We start from the raw sequence: 6,280 nt of genomic DNA on the forward strand, positions 1-6,280 counted from the left end.
GGATGGGCACAGGGAATGGGATGAGGACAGGGATGGAGATGAACACAGGGATGCAGACGAGGCCGTATCAGCTTCCCAGAGATCTGGGAGCTGCTGGAATGCAGCCAAGGACCCGGCCCAGCCAGGAGCAGTGTGTCCATCCTGGCTGAGCTGGGATTCCTCCTTTCTCAGCACCCTCCCGGGTACCAAATCCTTCCCGACCCCGGGCTGGCACCTCCCTGCTGCCGCCAGCTCCGCTCTCCACGCTGCAGAGACCAGGGAATTAAGGGACGAGAGCGAGTTTTCTCCCTTCACCTTTCTTTGTACTCCTATGCTAATGACAACAATGGGGATTAAACCTCTCCCGAGCAGCAGAACAAAGGCCTCTGTCGAGAGGAGATCGGCGTGACCGAGCTGGAGGCGCTGGATAAAAAGCCCTGGAGCAGCAGCAGGAATGAGGAACAGCGGGGTGGGGGGCACCGCGCACCCCTCGAGAGCTGGGGCTCATCGTGGGTGCACCGCAGCGCTGTTACCCCTCACCCACGGGAAAAATCCTTGGGAGGAAACCTCCCGAGCCCTTGGCCAGCTGGCCGGAGCCGGAGCGTGCCGGCACACACGGATGGGCAGCAGCCCCCTCGGGCCCCCCTGCGCCTGCCCCAGCCCTCACATGCCGCGCTCCGTGCGGGAAGGCGATGGCCTGGGATGCTCCAGCCTGCCCTACATTCCTCCTAAATATAGCAGCCAGGTGCTGCCACTTCCCCCGGCTCGGGAGAGGCCGGGTGGTCCCGCCCTGGGCTGCTGGGATGATGCTGGGATGATGCTGTGGATGATGCTGGGATGCTCCCCAGCACCGCCATCCCCATCCCTGTGTCACCTCTCCCACCCCACCTGTGACACCGCGGTGGCTGAGCAGGGACGAGGGGCTGGTGGCACGCTGGGGACAAAACCAGGCATCCAGATGGACCCACTCCTCTCGGTTTTTCCCTCCCCGACACGGGGAGCCTTCCCAAAAATAGCTGGGAACAGCTTCCTGCGCCCTGGTACTGGCTGGGAGGAGGGGAGGAGGAGGAAGGAAGGCAGCTCTCACCTCCTGCTTCCCAAAATCCCAGGGAGTACAGAGGCTGTGCCATGGGAGAAGGGTCATCCCCGGCTCGTTGCGTCCCCGGTTGCCCCCTGTCCCAAAGAGCTGGCGAGGGGACAAGAGGACGGAGCGGTGGCTGGGCGCTGCAGTGGTGCAGAGGATTCCTGGCTGGATTTTGGGATTTTTCCCACCTGCAGGACATCATTTGCTGTTGGCAGAGCCAGGCCTGGTGCCCAACGTGGTACCTATTTTTTTGCTCAGGACTCTGCCCCTCCAGCTCCGATGATTCCAATAAAAACCCCCTTGCTCCACAGCGGATGTGTTGGTGCTGGATCCCAGCTCCCATCCCGGATTTCAGCTCATCCTCTCCCTTTGTCCCTAAATCCCACAGAGGACAGCCTGTGCCCACTCAGTGCCACCCCAGGCCCCGAGGGGCTCACAGACCCCATCCCCAGGCAGTCCCTGATGCTCCCTCTCAGGGCCTCGACTCCCTCATCACACTTTTGCACCACCTGCAGAAATCCCAGACCCCCAGCAGCTCTTCCCTTCCCCAGCACCGCCTTTATCCCTCCCCAGGATCATGCGACAGCCAGAAATTCTGGAATTCCGGCCTGGAATCCTGAGGTGGAACCTCTAACAGAGCTCCCAGGGCAGGATCCGAGCCCCACCCGGGCCCCTCCGGGTACCACCACCCACGTCAGGCACAGCGAGGGGCTCGGGCTGGGTGTGGGGCACCCACGCGTGAGCGGCCGGGGCCGCGCTCGGCTCAGCTCGCTTGGGTGGCCATGCGGGAGATAATTGGGCACTTGTGCGTGAGCCGAGGGGCCGCTCATGCATAAACGATCGGGGTGCTCCCGCACAGCTCCTCCTGCGCCCTGCCCGGCAGCGGCCGGCTCAGTTCCCCACGGAGACCGGGAACGGGATGAGGCCGCTGCCCGGAGGGGACCGAGGAAGCGGCGCCGATGTCGCCGTCACGGCGGCCGTCAGCCCTTCCTCGCTGTCCCCGGCAGCTTTTCCTCGCTGTCCCCGGCAGCTTTTCCTCGCTGTCAGCTTTTCCTCCCCCCTGCGCTCGCTGCCCTTTTGAACTCCTCATTCTCACCTCTCCCTCACCCCGAGTGCCGGGAATGGAGCAGCCTCGCGGCCACCAATTCGTGCTGCCCTCGCCCTCGTTGTCCCCTGGCTGTCCCCAAACCCTACCCAGGAGTGACTCCCTCCCTCCCACTCCCCAAAACCTTCCTCTCTGGAACCACGGTCATGCACGATCTCCCTCCTCCCTCCAGAGTGGTTCATGCCTATGGATTCATCCTCAGCACCTTCTCTGCTCCTGCCCCTCTCCTCTCGTTCCCCTCCCCACGTTGTTTTCCCCCTTTTCCCCCCTCCTCTTGCCGGGGTTTTGCCCCGCGGGGCCCTGATCCCGCTGAGGGACTGCAGCTGCCGCCGCAGCCGAATAAAGGCCGCTCTTTTAAAAGCTCCCAAAAGCTCTGGCAGAAAGCTGATGTTCACCTTGAGAAAGCCATTTGCTGAAGGCCAGAGACGCCATCCCCGCTCGAGTCAAAAGCTGCTCCAGTAATGGATGTGCAGACAAAAGCGCCGGCTTGGCAGCCCAGGGCTGGAGAGGGCCCCGAGTCCTCCCCCCATCCCTGCGGCACTGCCAGAGGCACCGAGTTGGCAGGCAGGTGCCCCCTGCCCAACAGGCACCCCCATGGACGTGTCCTCCTGGCCATCCTCCTCTACCTCACGGGATATCATTTGCTGTCCCCACATCACGTCCCCATCACATCCCATAACATCCCCCCCCCCCCCCATTACATCCCAGTCCTCCCCATTCTCCCATCTCATCCCCCCGTCACATTCCCGTCTTACCCCCGTTTCATTCCCCTTTTCCACTCCCCCACCTCATTCCCCCCATCAATCCCATCAATCCCCATCCCATCAATCCCCCATCCCATCACATCCCATCCCATCACATCCCATCCCATCCCATCCCATCCCATCCCATCCCATCCCATCCCATCCCCCATCTCCTCCCCATACCCCCTCACATCCCCCACCTCATCCCCATCACATTCCCCCTTTGGATGCCCCCATCCCATCCCATCCCATCCCCCCTTTTAATCCCCCTTTTTTATCCCCCCATCCCATCCCCTCATATCCCCCATCCCAACCCCATCATTCCCCGAATTCCGACGTTTTCCCAACCCACATCCCGGCTGCACCCCACGGAATCCGTGGGTTCCACCCAGCGCCGAGGCCACCATCATCCTGGAATGCCGGAAGATCTCCCCCTGGAATTTTCTCAGCCCATTAAAGCCCATCAAGGCTTTGTCCCAGCCCAGTTTAGGTCCCAAAGGAACCACCAGGGGCGATTCCCACCCTTCTTCCTTGGAATGACTTGGCATTTTCAGCTCGACAAGACACAGAGACCTTTTAAAAATCGGAAATAATCCATAAATCCAAATATTTCAGCTCACAATTGCCTTCCCCCCCCCCCCCCCCAAACCGTTCAAACTCATAAATATGCATTTTCCCATTTTCACTTCCTACAAATCTCTTATTGTTTTTGCCGGCTCCGGGAGGCCCTGGTTGGCATTGGGAGTGCGTAATTTATCATTAAAATGTAATTTATAACGCCGAGAGTGGAGCATAATAAAGTCGGGATGAGGTGATGGATGGCCGGGATCATGTCTTTAAAGGGAATCGTGTTTACATCCTCGTAGGTCTGCGCAGAAAAGGGAATGGGATGGTTGGGAAATAATTACCGGTGTGTTGGGAGTTATTGTGGGATCCTTCCTGCCTGCTCCTGCTGCCTCCTGGCCCCGCTGCTCCCGGGAGAGCTCCTGGAAGAGCTGGGGAAACGATTGGGGGTGGAATTGCTGGGGTTTGTAGGGTTTTTGTAGGGTGGAGAAGGGAGAGCAGCCAGGGAAGGGAGAGGATCCAGAAAAAGGAGAGAATCCAGAAAAGGAAGAGGAGCCAGGGAAGGGAGAATATCCAGGGAAGAGAGGGAATCCAGGGAAGGGAGAGAATCCAGGGAAAGAGCAGCCAGGGAAAGCTGAGCACCCAGGGAAGGTGAGAACCTGGGGAAAAGAGGGCATCCAGGGAAGGGAGAGCATCCATGGAAGAGGGAATCCAGGGAAGGGAGAGAATCCAGGGAAAGAGCAGCCAGGGAAAGCTGAGCACCCAGGGAAGGTGAGAACCTGGGGAAAAGAGGGCATCCAGGGAAGGGAGAGCATCCATGGAAGAGAGAATCCAGGGAAGAGCATCCAGGGGAGGTGAGAACCCAGGGAAGAAAGAGCATCCAGGGAGGAGAGAGAATCCAGGGAAGGGAGAGAATCCAGGGGAGGAGATGAGCCAGGGAAAGCTGAGAATCCAGGGAAGAGAGGACACCCTTGGAAGGAAGAGCAGCCAGGGCAGGGAAAGAAGCCTGGAAAAGGTGAGCAGCCAGGGAAGGAGAAGCACTCATGGAAGAGGGAGCATCCAGGGAAGGTGAACACCCAGGAGAAGGGAAGTGGCCAGGGAAAAGTGAGGCCCTGGGAAAGGGAAGATACCCAGGGAAGGGAGAGCATCCAGAAAAGAGAGAGTATCCAGGGAAAGGTGAACTCGCAGGAAAGAGAGAGCACCCAAAGAAGGGACAGCATCCAGAGAAGGGAGAGCACCCAAGGGAGATGAGCACCCAGGGAAGGATGAGCATCCAGGGAAGGATGAGAATCCAGGGAAAGATGAGAATCCAGGAAAGCTGAGCACCCAGAGAAGGATGAGAATCCAAGGAAAGATGAGAATCCAGGGAAAGATGAGAATCCAGGGAAGGATGAGAATCCAGGGAAGGATGAGCACCCAGGGAAGCCGAGCACCCAGGGAAGCCGAGCACCCAGGGAAGGATGAGCACCCAGGGAAAGATGAGAATCCAGGGAAGGGTGAGAATCCAGGAAAGCTGAGCACCCAGAGAAGGATGAGAATCCAGGGAAGGATGAGCACCCAGGGAAGGATGAGAATCCAGGGAAGGATGAGCACCCAGGGAAGGATGAGAATCCAGGGAAAGATGAGAATCCAGGGAGGAATGACCACCCAGGGAAGGATGAGAATCCAGGGAAGGGTGAGAATCCAGGAAAGCTGAGCACCCAGAGAAGGATGAGAATCCAGGGAAGGATGAGCACCCAGGGAAGGATGAGAATCCAGGGAAAGATGAGAATCCAGGGAGGAATGACCACCCAGGGAAGGATGAGCACTCAGAGAAGGATGAGCACCCAGGGAAAGATGAGCACCCAGGGAAAGATGAGCGCCCAGCCCCATTCGGCAGCAGTGGATTTCCTTCACATGGAAAAGCCAACACCAACTCCAGCTGGATTCCAGCACCCTGGGAAGCTCCTCTGAGCCATTGCAATGCAGACAGGGACGAACCCATCCAAACTCCCACTTCCCAGGGAATGGAGCAGAGGATCCGAGCATTCCCGGGCAGGAGGGAGCGCGGCGAGCCTGAGCTGGCACCCGGCTGAGAGCTCCAGGATATGGTGGCAGCAGCCACAGCCACGGCTCTTCCCTCCCAGGGACGTGGATGTGGCGGCTGGGGCAGAGCTCAGCAGAGCAGAGACAGGCGGGGATGGTCCCAAAGTGATTTATTTCCAGCGTGGAAACCAGGAAAGTTGTCCTTTATAAATCCCTGGATGCTGCTCCTGCTCCTTGCATCCTCCTCCCTAAAAATTAAATGAATTCCAGGGATGTGGGAGCAGAATGTGCCAGCTGAGTCCCTCTGCCTCCTCTTCCCTAAAAATTAAAGAAACCCCAGGGATGCAGCAGCGGGATGGGCCCATCCAGGCTGTGCCTCCACCAGGAGGATGCTGCAGCTGGAAGAAATTTGGGAATTCTGCAGAGAAATATCCACTACAGAAGGACCCCCAGGGAATGGTCACGGTCCCAAACCTGCTGGAGGTCAGGGTGGGATTTTTTGGGGTTGGTTTGCAGGGCCAGGAGTTGGACTCGATGATCCTTGTGGATCCCATCCAGCTGGGAATATCCAAGAGGAAAAAACTCCCTGGAAGGAGACAGGCACCTGCCGGTAGGGGCATCCCCTCGGCGCTGCCTTTGGATTCAATTCCCGGTCTCCATCCAAGGGGGAGAAGCCCTGCAGGGCCCAGCTGATCCCGGCGGGATCCTGGCGTCATTCCTGAGCCGCCGAGAGCCGAATCCGGCCCATTGTTTTCCATCCGTCTGCCTTCAAATTGCTCC

This window comes from Corvus moneduloides, chromosome 23 (assembly GCF_009650955.1).
Source record: "Corvus moneduloides isolate bCorMon1 chromosome 23, bCorMon1.pri, whole genome shotgun sequence".
Lineage (NCBI taxonomy): Eukaryota > Metazoa > Chordata > Aves > Passeriformes > Corvidae > Corvus > Corvus moneduloides.